The 17,038-nt window shown below is 46.9% G+C and overlaps 1 protein-coding gene across 9 annotated transcripts in view; it reads left to right on the top strand.

Annotated features, from left to right (window-relative positions):
- GTF2IRD1 (GTF2I repeat domain containing 1) overlaps window positions 1–17,038 on the top strand; it is a 168,706-nt gene that overhangs the window by 48,578 nt on the left and 103,090 nt on the right. Inside the window, exon 1 of one of the 9 annotated variants that reach the window (XM_019493406.2) lies at window positions 14,239–14,347. The exons of the other annotated variants lie outside the window; for them this stretch is intronic. The gene's annotated coding sequence lies outside the window, so the exon portion shown is untranslated. Of the gene's footprint in view, window positions 1–14,238; window positions 14,348–17,038 lie in introns of those variants that run through there. 9 annotated transcript variants of the gene reach the window in all.

Here is a 17,038-nt window from a genome sequence, read left to right as displayed (position 1 = left end):
AATATAATACTATAACCCAGGTTTCTTCAGGATACAGAGAAAGTTAAATCCCTGCTGTGGCAATGTCTTTTGAGTGGAAAGGTTCATGGGGTGCTGGAAATTTGTTGATCTGGAGCAAAGGGGGGTAAGCTGGGATGTTTACAAGAACACCTAGTTTGTTCTTTGCTCGTTTTGTAAGTGGGACTAAATTGTGCTGAGTGAGATTTGAAATGGATTATCTGGGCAAGCAGAGCTCAGACTATAATGCCTGTGGATATTTTCATTTTCTCACTAGCGTGTATGCGAGGCACTTTCCCAGCAGGTGCTTTAGGTTTGTTTGTGCTGTCAGTAAAAATAAAACAAAAAGAAAAGTGCCTGGCTTTGTAAACCTGCTCCACAGAACATCACCCAGTGAACGGAGTGAGCAGTTTGAGCCCCAGGTTTTGTGACTCGGGATGACCCGCTTGCTCGTTCATTCGTTCAGAGATGAGGCTTCTGAATTAGGCATGCGGGATTATATCTGAGCTGGAACATACCGGGAGCATTCAGGGGTCCTTTGCAAAAACACTAGGACCCCATAGCAAATATTTCCTTATCTGACTTGTTCACTAGTTGGCATTTGTGTAACTTGTAATATTTGCCTGTTTCAAAGTCTTTATGGAGTCTCTTTTCCCCTCCTAACAATCGCATTTTAAAATGATTGTTTGCCCCCTGCTGTTCTGCCTCTGGAAAAAATGGAAACGCTCAGCAGAAATCCTTATTGCTTCCCCCTTTGCTGTGCACTGGAGCAATAGTGGCAACCAGGGCCCAGTTATCTGGTTCTCAGACTGTTGTACCGACGGTGCCCCATCGGCCCTCCCTCCAGTAGCGAATTTCTGTGGCTTGCCTAGGCTGTGGTGTTCCAGCACTTGTCAGTGGAGTCCGATTCAGTCGGATCCATCAACTTTGCTGATACCACTGTTTGCTTAAGTGATTAGAGAAACCACAAGTTGAAATTCAAGTCTGGTTTCCAATACTCAGTTGCTTATTGGTCTATTTTATGTGGTTTCCAGGGTTTTTTCCTCAAGGGACAAGAGTTGGTTTGACACCTCGTTATTATTTGCTTGCTAATCGCCATGCGCTGCCTGTGAAGAATGTACCTCCAAACTCCCAAAGACGCATGCATGACCATACGATGCATCCAGAATTCACGTAACCCTAAGGGATAAAGTCTCATCTCAGGGCTTCTCTACAGTGCAGAGGCAGCTCAGTATATCAAGTGTTTCTTTTAATCGGACTCCTGTCCACAGAAGAAAATCTCTAGCTCCAGTTTAGTGATGCTTTAGACTCAAGGCCATCAGAGGCCATGGGACAAAGCTCAAGCGTTGGTGTGAGTGGTTGAGCTTACAGAGCTGTTGGGATGCAACTCCTCTGTTGTACCAACACAAGCACTCTGCCCCGCTGCCGCAATTGCTTTATGCATCTCAAGTAGTGTGGACAGTGACTCAGGGCCGTGCCACAGACCTGATGACCCCAGTGCACCTGGTTGCATGTAACACCTGTCTTTCCAAGGGGTCACAAAACCCTTTGGGCAAAATGACCTAAGAGGCTTAGAAGTCTAAGTCCCACTTTGGCCTCCTCTACACGTTGCAGGCATTGTGCAGTTAACTGGTTAATTGTGCACTGGCCAGCTACACGTGAAAAGTAGCTATCGCACAATAAAAAGCTCCAACTAGCTATAAAATTAGACCGGGAGAATGTGGACTAACTTTATAGCTGATTGCTACCCAGCTTTAATTTGCATGTGTAGCAGGGTCTCCCTTGTGGCTGGGGGCCCTGTCAGCTAACACAGCGGGATTTTACCGAGCCCAGCGTGAAATCCCTAGGCCTGGGGTATTGCAGTTGCCATGAACACTAGGGCTTGCAGGGCAGTGCTTGAAACCCCTGGGCTCTGGGTATTATAGCGGCATGATTCCTAGGGCTTGGAGTGTGTGAAACCCCTGAGGCCAGAAAATTGCTGCAGGGTGATCCATCCACCCACCCCCAAGGGTGCAGCTAATCAGAGGATCACTACAGTGGCAATCTTCCAGCCCTTGGGGTTTCCTGGGTTGGGGAAAATTGGCCCTGTGGTGGTCTTCTGGCCCCAGGGGTTTCCTGCACCCCTGGAGGGAGAGGAGGGGGTATTCCCCCCTGTAGCTGGGAACTTCATTCTTGCTGGTGCAGGGGGGGCCTGTGATGAGGCTCCCTCTGCACTAGAGATAATGTGCAATGGGATCTTATGCATGATCCTACAGTTGTACTTCCTGCCATGCACACGTGGCATGGCAGGAGGCACAATCATATGAATTACGCATTAGATCCCATCCGTGCCCTTTGCCTGACCACGTAGATGGGGCCTTAGGAGCCTAAATTTCCTGAACAGTCAATTGTACCCTTTTCCTGGTAGGATGCTGATCAGTTTATCTCTCACTGGGGTAAGTGAATGGCAGCCATTCTACTTCAGCTCTGCACAGCATGCAACTATTTAGGCCAGGGAATGGAGGTGGATACAAGCTCCATTTGGAACTGCAGAGGGAATTTAGGCAGTGGGCTGTGGGGAGATTGCAATTACAGTGCTGCCAACTCTCATGAAATTATCTCCAGTCTTACAATATTTAGTGGGTTTTATCTTAACAGCCCTGATCCCAGAGGCATGTGATTATGTGCAAGGCTTGCTTTCATTTAAAAAAAGGAAAGTTTTTAGCTCTCATGGTTGCTGAGAGCCTGGAACATTCACCCAAGTGTCCCTCACCCAAAGCTCAGAAAGGCAGAAGGCAAAGGATAAAAACCTTAAAATATGTTATTTTTTAAAATGCCGTGATCTTTCTAAATGAGACTGGAAGACGTGACTCATAATTTTTGTGAGAGGCAAGGATTTCGTAGGGTGATTTTCTGTATTGGATCAACAGTATAGTTGTGATTAAAGTTAGACAAGCTTTCAATTGCAAAACATTCTTCCTCAGGTCACCTGAGGCTATAGCAAGACCTGAGGAAGAATATCTTGCATTTAAAAGCTTGTCTAACTTTGTCCCAACTGCATAGTTGGACCAATAAAAGATATCACCCTAAGAAATCCTTGCCTCTCGCATAATTTATGGACTATCATGGCTACAACATCACTTTTACACTATCATAAATTTTGAACACTTGACACCAGCAATACTGCGGTTCCCCTGGCTGGACTTTAGGTGGACACTGGAGTGAGCAGAACAGAAAGTGCTAGGGGATCATCAGAAATCAGGATCTCCTTTTTATATCTTTTCTGAAGCACACTGAGGGCTTGGGAGTTTTCATTATCTCTATTACATTGCTAATAAAGGGCTATGAGCAGATAAGCGCAGAGGCAGTACCGAGCCCTTTCAGCAATCCAACTCCCAAGAGCTTCCACTATCGCTATCTACTCCGTTCTCTGTGCCGACCTGTGCCTCTACCAGTGCTGGGAGTGGCTGTGCGAGGGGAGGAATTTGCAAGACTTGGCAAAGCTTGGTGACAGAGAAATTTATTCTGCATGTTTTAGGAAGGTAAGCAACCGAAAATATGATTCTGTGTGGGAGTAAAACTATCAGTGCAGTGGCCAAATACCTCTGTGTACACACACACGCACGCACAAGCATGGGTGCACATACAGAGCTTTGGTGTTTTATTTCCTATTTTGTCCGTGGCATTTGGGTCCCCACCAGGCTCCAACACACACAATCCCAAGCTTCTTTATTTGAGGGTGAAAGGCATAGTCCTTTTTTTTTTTTCTTTTCAGGCCTCTTCTTCTGACTCCCACATCCTCAGCTGCTCTCAGCATTGTAGCAGGTGTGGGAGGAGCAGGGAGGGCAAAAGACAGAGGACCGAACAGGCTGCCTCTTGTACACATGTAATGAAGTAGCATCATTAGGTAGAAGCTGTAGGAGCTGTCAACAGCATACTCGGGAGTGAGTTGTCTGGCTGAGGTGTAGGGTCAAAGCTTCTGAATAAATACCCTAGTTCATCCAGTTGCCCCACTTGTTTTGGGGCCTACTCCAAGATTTACTAGAAAAAGGTTCCATGGCATCAGTGGATTTTTTAGATTATTCTTACCCAGGGTAGGAGGAATCTGTGCAGGGTTTACACTGTTATGCTGCTTGAGAGTGTTACTGCCAGCACTCCTTGGTGGAATTGGTCTAGAATGGGATTTACATTATGGCTGACAGTAACCAGCTTCCAGCCACCCCAAAATGTGGTTAAAATGGAGTGGGAAATTGCTAGCAAGAAAAGGAATGATCTGTTGAGCACAAAGTGTGTACTGAACCTTCATATAACAGGAACAGCCACTTGAAAGTGCTGGTACCAACTCCTGCGATTTTATTGAGTCTTGTGTGCGTGTTTCTTAAGCCCCAGTCCCTGGATGCAAGTGATTAGGTGAGAGTTTTAATTTTAATTACAACCCCCCCCCCCCCCCCCGAGTATCTCTCTCATGGCTGGGGAGAAAGCTCGAGAACCTGAACCAAGTACACCCGAAAGACTCAAAACCAGGGGCAAATCAAAGGACCACAAAGTTTGTTTCTTTATTGTCACATTCCTAATCTCCTGATCATTGAGGCAATCTCAAAATCTGGGGGCAGAGGGAGACCTTGACTTGTTTTGGGGTTTTTTTGGACAATACTGCAGATGTTTCTGGGAAAAGTCCTGTTAAACAGAATGCCACTCACTTTGAGAGTTTCTCCTGTTCATGCAATGGAGAAAATAGGATGTAGCGTTTATAGAAAAAATTATATTTGAAAAATTGGAAACATTTCCAATAGCTCCCTCAGGGCCTGATCTAGCAAAAATGCGGAGCACCCAAGCCTGTTGTCAGATCTGGCCCTTACTGCTTGGATATTCTTACTTGGTTCAGCAAACCTTGGAAGGTGCCATGTTTTGGCTGCCTGCCTACCACCATGTAACAAAAGTTTGGGAGTTGGGACTCTTGGGTTCTGCTCTCAGCTCATCACACAGCAAGCCAGGTGCCCTTGGGTAAGTCACTTTGGTCTTCCTTGCTTCCTGTGTTTCGACTTTGAGTTTTAAGGTCCCTGTCTTCTGCTAGATTTCTGTATAGCCCCTCCTGCAGTGGAGAATTGATTTAATCAGTCTCCTAGGTGCCATCCTAATGTGAATAATAAAGAATAAAATGCTCAAAATCTCTCCTACCTCATCTCTTATTCATCCTCTTGCCTTCCTCCTCATCCAGCCAGCTCTTGCCTTCTCTCCCTCCTTTTCGCAAGCCCTATGTTTTGTTTCTATTCTTGTCGCAGGGGCTTGCAGGCTTGGCCATATCTACTGGGTCATGGGTACCTGTTCTGCTCAAATCACACTTTCTTTCCAAGTTGTGCTGGGTGACGGTGTGGCAAGTTGTTGGGAATGTGCTTTAAGTTTAACACAGGCTTAAATTACTTTCAGAATCTGGATTGTAATTCCTGAGCCATTCAGTAACTGAAGTCTTGTTGTTTCAACGGGACTTAAAACCCACTTTCAATCAATTGAAAAAATGTCTTTAAAAGGATTAAAGAACTATAGAAAAAAGGACCAAAAAAAGTAGAGACTGTAAAGGCCACACATGCCAAAACAATTTCCATGTCTGCTCCGACTTTCTGACTTTGAGCGTGTTCTGAAAGGTAATTTGATTGATCGCAGCATGATGTGAATTTGTACATGTACATTGATCTAGATTACTATTGAAGACTAAGAAAATTAATTGTATAATTGCTACGAATGCAGGCTGTTTCGTAGTGGAAGTGTGGTGATGATGTGACAAGGTGGCAACTCTGAGTGATGGCTTTTGCATCATCTCCCATACTTTGCAGCAAGGGCCAAAATCCGGCGTTATGGAAATCAGTGCGAGTTTTGCCACTGGCTTCAGTGATACCAAGTTCAGCCTTTAAAGCTGCCCAACTGCACTTCAAAGTTCAAATGAACCCTTTGCAATCAGATTTCCATTGTTAGTAAAGAATAGACCATTTTTTCTCAGCTTAGTGGAAATTGACTTTTTTCACCTCTGATAAAAATCAAGATCAAGTTGCTGTTTAAAGAACGAGGTAGAATGTGTGAGCTTTCTCTGACTTTGTTTTTTCACTCACCTGAGAGATTTCTCTGAGCCTTTTGATCTGGGGCCTTCAGAGGTTAGCAAGCTCAAGGGACTAGTTATTTCATATCAAAATATTTCGTAGTAGTCTGGGATCTACTTTGAATTAGCATTAGAGAAGATCCTTCATTCAGCGAAAATTGCCAGGCAAAAGATTTTAAGATGCTGTAGAACTGGGAAACGGCTATCCAGTCGGTTTAAAAAAAAAATTAGAAAATTGAAGTTTATGATTTTTTTTAAAAGCGGTGTCAGTTCAGAATAAGATTTCCTATATCTCTTTTCCATCCAGCATCTTCACCCTCAGTTGTCCACATGTATTTGGAGGTTGCATGTTTTTGGACTCATAGTAGGAGAGTGACCGCAGGACAGCAGAATGAGTAGGGAGAGGTAAGAGGTAATCATCATGCTCTTAATAGGTTGAAGTGGATTAGGGTTAGTGATCCTGGTTTAGCATGCCTGAGGGCATGCCCATGTGGTCATAGTTCTGGTTCTCAAAGAGGTACGTTTCCAGCTGGGCTGTGGCCCTGCATTTGTATTTGCAGAAGTTGGGTATCAGAGGAGTTAAGTCATTTACCTTTGAATTCCCTGGCTTTCAAATATTTGGTTTTATAAGCCCAGGGTTCTGCTAATTTTGTCATAACTTAATGAATACCTGTTTACCCTAATTGTTTCCAGATGTGTTAAGATGGTGACATGGCCTTCCTGAACTTGTAGCTGTCTATTTCCGTGAGAAATGATTGTTTGCTAAAATTATACCTGTGCCGTAAAGATAATGTTGGTTGTTCAGTGAAATGTCAGACTCCATGATATTCAAATAAGCTGTGAGAAGTTATAATTTCCATGAACAAGAGATATTTGAACTGTGGAATTTATAAACTTAGAATGGAATTTGCCCTCAATATTGGATGCAAGTGCAAGTGGTAAGTGGTTCACAATAATGCCTATATGGATCTAGTTTTTATTCTCTGTGGCCATAATCATTCACCAACAGACTTTTGAAAGTCACTAGACTTTGTACCAAGTCTGTAATCCTTCCCAGACTTCATAAAATTAGGATGGCAAGGGGGGACTGTGTTGCAGCCTCAAACATTTGTAAGAAAATAATTTAAAAAATGTGCACCTTGTATTCAGAGAAACGCTCCTTCAGAGGGTCTTGTCTAGGATTCAGGAATACAATACGCTGAAAGCTTCTAGCCTAAGTGGTTGGCTTTCCGGGAAAAATCAAACCAAAACAACAGACTTCTGGGGTTTTCCAAAATAAAATTACAATGTTTTGAATGTCATCTGTTTCCAAAATGCTGTACCCTTGCTAGAGAGCACATGTGACATATTTTAAAACAGGAGGGAATATTTTTTCCAGGAAGCTGGGGAGTGGGAATGGTCTCAATCAGGCTACGAATGAAAAGCAAAGTAGCATTATTGCTTGAGTTGCAGTAGTGCTAGGAGTCCCGGTTGTGGACAAGGGCTCCATTGTGCTAGGTCAGAGGTGGGCAAAATGCGGCCCGGGAGCCAGATGCAGCCCACCAGGCCATTCTGTCCGGCCCACGGGGCCCTTAAAAAATTTAGAAAATTAATATTTATCTGCCCTGGACTGCTTGTCATGCAGCCCTTGATGGCTTGCCAAAACTCAGTAAGCGGCCCTCTGCCCAAAATAATTGCCCGCCCCTTAGCAAGTACAATCATTTCCACTGCTCCAAGAATGTCTTTTGGCTCTAAGCTACCAGCTTCATAATGGAGGACCCAACTCATCCTAGCTTGATGACCCTTTTTGACCCAGTGAGGCTGGCAGGAGAGAGTCTCTGCAGGGAAGCATGTGCATCATGCCTTCGGGAGCTGCCAGCACAGGGAGCATCCTAACCCTGGAGGAAGAGGAGAGCATGGCTCAGGACAGTAGTTGGAGTAACTCCATGCTCCACCAATTGTGCCAGTGTTTTGGCCCATAGAGACAGGGCTGTCTTGAGAGGACTGAGGGCTGCCCTCAGCCTGTGCTGGGAGCTAAACCTGCCTTCCAGCATCCTCCGGAGAAAGAGTACCCTTGGCAACACAGGGATGAGTTTGTCTGGGAGCTTTTTTAAGTGTTGTGATCACGTGCTATTTCCTTTGGCATCCGTTCAGTGACAGCAGCTACCGAGTCCAGCTAGAAGACATGGAGAAAAATAGAGAAAGCCTGGATGCAGGACACAATAAAGGAATCCAAACTGGACTAGGGCCCTTTTCCTGCTTTTTTGAGAGTAGCTGCTGAGTTATGCAAAAGCCAAAGGAAGTGACCTACTGTGGCTTTGGCCACAGCTAGCTAGACTCTGTAACTTGACAAAACAAGTCTGGTCCAGGGGTAAGGAAGAAATACCAGCCACTGAGCTCCAAAAACAAGATTCATGTCATTGAGGTGAGGCCCAACACTGTCCTCTAGACTGGCATCAGGTTATTAAACTTCCATTTGCTTCCTAGAAGTCACAGCAAAAAATGTCATGGTTCACAAGAGATCTAGGAAAATATTTTTGGCAGGAGTGTGCAATGTAACCTCTTTGGAAATCCCTGCGCCTGGCTCTTTGTGCTTTCAAACACTAACAGATCATCAGCTGCTACTGAACTGGGAGAGGAGCTGTCTGGAAGGGACGGGTATTTTTAAGAGGTGTATGCGTGCGTGTGCAATTGCATACACAGTTACTGCTGTTTATCAGGCTCCTTAGAGCAGCTGATCCCAATTTTGATAAACTAAATAAAGCTTCATCTATAGGTGTAAGACACCAGGGATGCTGGAAACTCCTGTTAGCTCATAAACAGAGGCGATTTAAGTATTTGCTTAATGTACCCAGAGGGGTTTTATTGGAGGTTGTGTTGCATAACAGCAGAGACATATCAGCAGCACCAGACCGTGACTAAAGATAGGGATACAGCATTTGACAATTTGCATGGATGGGGACGTTTGTCACTAGCCTCCTTGCTGGAGCTGCTGCTGTCAACGCAGAGGAGGGGACAGTGATAAAAGGAAGTTGGCCCTGCTCTGTAAGTATCCAGGTGTGGGATTTTTGTTTCCTGGGCTATTTTTATGGAGCATCTGCCTCTCTGAAGCAGTGTATGGATTAAGTACACAGGGCTAGATTTTTAGAGATATTCAGGACTACCAACTTCCATTGATTTTGGCCTAGTAATTGTTGGCTTTTGGAGCAAGGACTGTCTTTGTGTTGCACGACAGGGGCCTGATTCCCCACCCTGCAACAGTTTCCCTGGGAAGGCTGAACTTCATCCCTGGGAAAATCAGGCCATTTGTGACTGTGAGCCTGGGTCACACATGAAAGGATGGCAGGGCTAAAGGGCATTTTTACATGTATTTTGGAAAGGGGGGGGGCTTTATTTAGCAAGCCTGAGCATCATGTGCATCACATCAGCGACCCCATGCTGAAAAATGGTGGTGGGGCATTTTGAACTAAAGCTCGTTGAACGAGCTTTTATTTCAAAGCGTCCTGCTGCCATTTTTCAGCTGATACACAAGATGCCAGAGTCTCCTGGAGTGTGTTTATTTCCATGCTCCAGCAGACTTGATTAATCGAGTCTGCTCCGATGCGCCGGATTTCCAGTATGTCAGAGCCGGCTCCCTGCACGTGTATAGGAGCCCAAAAAGTCAGAGAGAGCAATGGGGAGCAAAACAGCACCCGGTAAATTAACTAGTTAATCAGTGCATTTAATTGCATTTCAAACACAAAAAGTGCATCATATTTTTCTAGGGGCAGCTGAGCTGGCCAAGCCAGGGGAAAGGAAGCAGGGTTAAATGCCCATGGTGTGCTGGTTATAAATTCCTGCATTGTAAGTGCTGTGTTTCCTTGGAGCCAGCCTGAACTAGTGTAAGAATGGTTTACCCCAGTTTTTCTAAAGCTTAGTTTCTCTTTGATTAGACAAACAACTTCAAGCCGTATGTCTTAATTTGATTTGAATAAGCCTATCGCCTGCCATAAAGTGCTTTTTCTTTCTTTTCTTTTCTTTTTTGCTTTCCTCCTAAATCTCCTGCCCCTGATATACGTGACCAAAAATGATTAAAAGCTTTATGGTTGTTTTCTTTTCTTTTCCTCCATTTGTTTTGAAAAGCTGGTTGCATTACATGAGACATGTTATGATCTCATTTAAATAATTAGTCAGGTAAAAGGCATTTGCTTCTGTACATATCTCTGGTAGAGCGAGAGTGACCAAGCAATGGTTAGTAATAGTTAAGCAGCTGGTGTGCAGCTACCACTTCCTATCCGGCTGGCAAATGTTGTCTTATTCTTGGTACATGTTCCCTCTCGTGGGTGCAGACACAGTGAATTTATACCTGTTTAATTTGCCTTTATACTGACTGGAAAGTGATGCCAGCCCATGATGTGCAGCCCTAGAACAGTGCAAGCCGTTTTACACTGGGGTAAATTTACTCCTCAGAAAGTCAGGAGTAATTATGCATTGGTAAGCTGTGTGTCCACAGCTCTAGACCAGTGGTTTTTAACTTTTTTTTTTTTTTTCATTTGTGGACCCCTAAAAAATTGTAAATGGAGGTGCAGGCACCACTGAATTGTAAGTGTGAGTATTCACACACTTTTGATTGATCATAGTCATGTTTCACAAACCTCTTAGACATAATCTGTAGACTCCCCAGGGGTCTGTGAACCACAGGTTGAAAACCACTCTAGACACCAGCCCCCAGCCAGAAGCCTCTGCAACTTCTGACCTGGTGACCCTTTGGCTGTTCCCCGCCTCCCTCCATCCAAGTGGAAAATCAGAGAAGAGCGGACAGCCGGAGTGGGGGAAACTGCTGTGATCAGCCCATGCAGCTGCGTGGCCAGAGCGGTCTGGAGGCCAAGCGGTCAGTGGGTGGGCAGACAGGTGGAGGGAGTGGCAGAAGGAGCAGTGGAGTGGTGGCAGGAGGTGGTGGTGGGCAGGGGGAGTGGCAGCAGTAGCAGGAAGGGGGAGGAGCAGGAAGTTGGTGGTGGTTGGGAAGCAGTGGCAGCAGTGGTGTGCAGGAGGTAAAACAGGGAAGTGGTGCGGGAGTGGCAGTGGTGGGTGGGAGCACTGAACCCATGCTGGTGCCCTGGGGCTGGTGGGGACCCAGCGTGGCGTGGCAGGAGCATGGAGCCTGGGCATGGGGTCTGCCTGGCTGCATTGCGTGAGGCTCACATGCAGTCCACAAGAGCCATATGTGATGGAGCCAGCAGCCGAACCATGTCTCTCTCTCTCTCTCTCTCCTGCACCCCACCCACCATAACCCCACTCTATCCACATACCCCACACCCCTCCACACCCATCCACCATACTCCCCCCACTCCCCAGCCCCCCCCCCACATATTCCCCCTTATCGCCCATACACAATATACAGGAGTAGGACTGTATTTTGAGCTAGTATGTAATTGCCTCTAGATATACTATGCAAGCACACATAAATAAGGACAAATGTTTTTAAATAAAATTAAAATAAGTTACAGTAGATGTTTTATTTTTAGTATATGATTTGGGATTTTTTTTTTTTTTTTTTTTTTTTTTTTTTTTTTTTTTGGTGTCATGATAGCAACACCCTCCCTCCCAAAAGGAGTACTTCTGGGGCAAGGGGAGGGACTTCTGGTAGCAAAGGTTGGCGTGGGGGGAGATTAGAGTTTGGACTGTGGGTCCAAGATAGTGACCAGGGGGCGAGGCACCCATCAAGGGGCAGGGCTACCCTTGCAGCCCTTGACAGCTCACCAAACCTCATTGAGCGGCCCTACACCCGAAATAATTGCCTGCCCCTGGGCTAGCACCGGCTTCCTCGCTACCTAGTGGCACAGTGCTGTAATTGTGCTGACCAAGGGCTGCTATCTTGAGAGAGGTGGTTGTGTGTCTCTTCTGGACACTGGTGTGACCTATATTGATGTATGAACCAATACAAGTTACACTGGTGTAAATGCGTTGTGTGTCTGAACTCTGTCTGCTTGGATCCACTTGTTGCCTCTTGCCTTATGGTTGGATTGTAAATTGTTTGGGGCAGCTTTCTCTCCTGCATGTGTGCAGTGCCCGGCACTGTAGGGTATTGATCAGTGATGCGAATTCAAAGCTGAGCCTTGGAGCTCTGTGCTGACCCTGGGCTGTCGCGCTGTGACACCCTGTCCTTATTAGTGACTTCAGTTCAGTCTGAACAGGTGCAGCTGAACTTTGCACTAGTGAGAGCTGCATTGTCACGTTGCAGGAGGCCAAAGACTTTTGCACCCTCATGGCATACATGCTGCAGCCAGCATGTGATGCTCTTCATCGACCCAAAGGGACTCAAGGGAGAGCAAGGTGCATTTGGGGGCTGGACTCAATGATCTTCCGAGGTCCCTTCCAGCCCTAATGTCTATGAAATCTATTAAATATGAAACGCTGTACTCTGGGATCTCTGCAGGCTTTCTCTGCCTGTAAAGAAGGGGAGAGGCATTACAGGTCCGATCAGCCCTGACCTGAAGCTGGAAACGAATTGTCCTTCTTCATGCTCAACCTTGCTCACCCCCATGTGTCAGATAGAGGTGACCTGGCAGTGAGGACCCCCCCCCCCGTATTGAACTGGTTTGAATGATAGGAGACTTCATTAAGGTCACTGACTTATGGTCCCAACGTGACATTGTGGGTTTGTGCCCGCGTGTGAAGAGCTGTGCGAAGAGCTAGCACTGTTCGCTAGCAAAGCCATTAAAATCATCTACAGAATTGCTTTGGGAGCACCACCAAGGAATATTTATATACCTGTTTTATTTCACAAAGTCACTGAACTAATATACTCTTTTCCAAGTGCGTCCTGAACCCCCCACCCCTTCCCCAGCCATTGGCTTAGATTGGGCACTCAGAACCGCGGTAAGAAATGTCAGATGGTTTTAAGAGGATTTTTCTGGGTCAGGCTTGGCACGGCTTGGCAGAGCTGTTGGAGCGGCTCTAATTACCTCTCTGCTTTCCAAACGAAGGAGAAAACTCTCTCCCTTCTGCCTTGTGTCAGAAAGGCATCGTTCCTCTGCAGTTCTGTTCCCAGACATGTTTTCTCTCTCTCTCTCCAGCAGGAAATCCTTTGTAACCTTTAAAATGGGGTCATCGACGTTCTGGTCCAGTTTCAAGCTGAGTGCAGCTGTTCTTGTAAAACCCGAAGACAATCCTCTGCTAGAAGAGAGAGTGTTTCCAACACACAGTGCTTAATGCTTGATTTTCTCAGGCAGCCAGAACACACATCTGGCTCTGGAGACCCTTCTAACTTAACTGTAGGCCATTTATGGAGCAGACTGTGGTGAAAGATGATTTCCAAGAGGGCCGGTGTGCAGTAGCCAGTCACCAGACAGTAAACTGAATTCTGAGGACTATACAGATTGTTAAGGGTTTTGCTATTCTTATGTGTGAACTGGGAATTGGAAAGAGTGAGTGTTCCTGTCTGATCTGTGCAACAGCTACTTGTGCAGTGATGTGGATGCTCCCAGCTAGCCAGGTGGCTGCTACTGCTACCATCCTGGCCTGCGGGCTTCTGCCCTTCTTTGAATGCAGCCTTGGAGAAGACTGAGAGGGGCTTTCCAGCATGTCTGGTTGCCGTGTAACAGAAATGCTGCATGTGCCATAATAAAAGATATCCTGTTGATATCTTTTTATCTAATAAAGAGTTGTCTCCACCCTTATTAGTGTAGCTCATGGAAGGAAGGTACACTAATATCCTAAGGAAGGAACAAGCAGGCTTTGCATGGCTGAATGCATGCTTATCTATCCTGCATAGGCAGAATCCTCTGGGATAGTGTGAGATCCCTCTCCACCGCATGGTTTGAAATAGTGTTTGCCCTTGGGTGCCAGAGGAGTCGGTGCCCTGGCCTACAAGTCCAAAATCTACTCTCAGTTACCCTGTTACAAATGCAGAAAAACCCTTTCACAGCCATGAGTCCACTTGGCATTTTTCAATAAGTGCAGAAACCAGACTTTATTGTTTCATGCCCCTCCCTTTTTTGGACCTTTATTTTAATGTTGGATGGATCACTCCTTTCAGCTACATCCTTGTACCCAGTCTGCTCCCTGCTTCCATGTGTCACCTTTCTCTCCTCCTAGCTTCACATTTCCCTTTAAAAACAGTTACCTCCTCCTGAAGCCTGAGCCTTCTCATCAGCTCTGTCCTTCTCTCATTCAGATTTAAAATGGGAGGAGCTGGCTGCAAACTGGGCCCAGAGATCTCTTCAGACCATGAACTGGAAGCTTTGTTTGATGCCCAACTGTTTCAGTGCCCAGATGTGAGGATGTGACTAGGGCGAGGCAAAAGCACCAAGCTCCTTCCAGGTAGGAAAGGCCAGATGCTCCTGAGCCAGTTCAGGAGCAGCAAGGGACAGCTCAGGCTGAAAGAAATAGTGCAGCACTCAGCATTGGCTATTACATACCCGTTCCAATGCCCCCGAGGGCCATGCAGAAGCACAGATATAAGAAAGCCCTGTTTAAGCAATACCCTTCCCGTGTCTCATCCTTGTACCCACACCTCCAGTAGGGGCAGCACAAGGTTGGTAGGAAGGACCCAACCATCAGTGGTATTCCTGGGTCCGGGGAGTGGCTCAGTGACCTTGGAATGGGCTCTACAGCCATCCTCTGAAGCTGGCCCTAAGCCCATCCTGGAGGAGCATTTCTCAGGGAGTGACTTGGTCACAACCACTTTCTCTCTCGTTTTTTTCTTTGCATTTAACTGTAATGGGGAAGAGCCTTCCCCTCACACTGGTCAGCAAGTCCTGTGGGGAGGGGGTTTGCCTTGCTCCCGCCAGGGTTGGCCATTGCTGCAGTTGCTTTTGGCTGGTGAAAGGCACCTCTTAGTCTTCTCGGTGGCTCCAGTGTGGTCGGTGACTGGTGAGAGGAACATGCGGAGCCTGTGTAATGTGGATGGCTGCCCGCTCAGGGCCAGCGTGAGACCACAAAGCGCCTTTCTTGGGGAACCCCTCTTGAGGAGTGTCTGGGCCTCCATTTCAGCAGTGAAAGGCTCCCTCTGCCTTGCCCCATCCCAGCCCTCCAGACAGGCCTCTCTTTGTCTCTCATTTTGGTTCCTTTTCACGGGGAGAGTGGTCCCAGGGCCCTGCAGTAAAACAGTCAGGTTTTTGCTCTTGGCTCTGCTGAGTTGCTGCCTTCTGCGGTTATTGTCTGGGTCGCAAATCGAGTTAAGTACAGCTAGCTTCATTCTTATTCTTCAGGCAGGCCCTCCGAGTCTCAGCTGGTTTTCTAATCTTGCTTCATTAGAAATTCTCTGGCCCCTTTTATCTGCTTGCAGCTTCAAGCACATGATTTACAATCTGGTTTGAATGGCTCAGAATCATTACCGTCTAATTTGCCACCCTTTATTTGCAAAATTAAAGCTCAGTAGCATCGCCCTGCCCCTTCTCCAAGGTTTCGCCAATGGGCTGGAGCAGACCATGTTATTTGCTCCATGGCCAGGGTTAAATAGCGTTGGCCATCATGCTGCGAAGTGCGTGGACAAGGCAGCTGGGTGCTATGTGTGGCAGCCCCAAAATCTCACTGTGCAAGTGAAGCAAGTACATCTCCAACTGCCTTGACCTTTTCTTGAGAGCTAAAGTCTCACCCTGGGCTTTCATCCTCCTACTTTCAGTCCCAGGAGTCTGGATGGTGCAGGGTGGTGCAGAGCAGAACTGTCTGGCAGGGGGGGAAATGCAATGCCTGGCAGGAAAAGGAGCACCTTGCGTTGCAACCAGTTCCTCAGTTTACTTTCATGCACTACAGTCGCAGTACCATCAGGGCAGCAGCAAGACAGAGTGAGGTAAAAGGAAGAGTGCAGATGTGAGCACAGAAAATATCCCTGTAGGCGGGGTGGGTGAGGGGCGACTGGAAGGAAGCAGTAATGTTGGAGTGGGGCTCAGTGTCAATCGTAATCTATATATTGATATATTGAAGTGGCAGCTCCAGAACTCGGCATGGGGTCGTACCATCCTGAGAGGCTCGACTTCCCACTTGGAGGTGCAGCGTTCCAGCGATTAGTTACAAGCAAATAACATGTCTGCTGCAAGGCTGGGAGCCTTTGCCACGCTCAGCTTTGGCCTAACTCTGCAAGTGCGGGAGCAGCGAGGTCTGGCTGGTCAGTGGTTTTGAACATCCCAACTACAGTGGCAACTACAAGCCACAACTAAGGTCTTGGCTCTGTTGTGCCAGTCCCTGGATGTAGTCGCAGTAGGAAACCATCCATGCCCTGCGGAGAGATCCTGCAGTATTAATGGGCCAGATTGACAAATGCTGGGGAGAAAGGTGACAATGTGGTCGGTTGCTCCAAAAAAAAGGCTCACCCCCATGACTTCCCTTGCTTGCTCTTTCAGTAAATTGCAAAGTATGTGTTTAGTAGTTTGTGTTATTGTGGGAGCGCTCAGGGGTCCCAGACATGAACAAGGACGGGCCCCCATTGTGCTAGGCGCTGTACGAATGGAACAAGAAGGCCTGTTCCACAACATTTACAATCCAGTTGTAGGGTGACCGTGTGTCCTGGATTGGCCGGGACAGTCCTGGATTTCTGAGGCTGTCTCAGCATCCCAGTCGCTGGAGAAAATTGAATCAAAAGGTTTGGACTGGCAGGAACTTATCCTCATGTGTGACTCCTGATGAGGGTTTCAGGGAGGAGTGCGTGCAGGGAGCTGCAGGGTTGGGGTTGGGGCTGCATGCATGCATGTGTGTGTGCACACTGCACTGTCCTGCCCAGCCCCGCTCCTCTGCTGTGTGTATGCGTGTGCAATGCTATCCTGCCTGGCCCCACTCCTGGGAACTGCAGGGTCAGTGTTGTGTGTGTGTGTGTGTGTGTGTGTGTGTGTGTGTGTGTGTGTGTGTGTGTGTGTGTGTGTGTGCATGTGTGGAGGTCAGGGCTGAGTGTGTGTCTGTGCGTGTGTGCAACACTGTCCACCCTGACCCCGCTTCTGGGAGCTGCAGAGTTCGGGCTGTGTGTGTATGTGCATGCACTCCTTCGGATTTCCCTCAAATTATGATGGTCGCCCTAGT

This window comes from Alligator mississippiensis, chromosome 14 (assembly GCF_030867095.1).
Source record: "Alligator mississippiensis isolate rAllMis1 chromosome 14, rAllMis1, whole genome shotgun sequence".
Classification (NCBI taxonomy): domain Eukaryota; kingdom Metazoa; phylum Chordata; order Crocodylia; family Alligatoridae; genus Alligator; species Alligator mississippiensis.
This window is presented reverse-complemented; position numbering and strand designations above follow the sequence as displayed.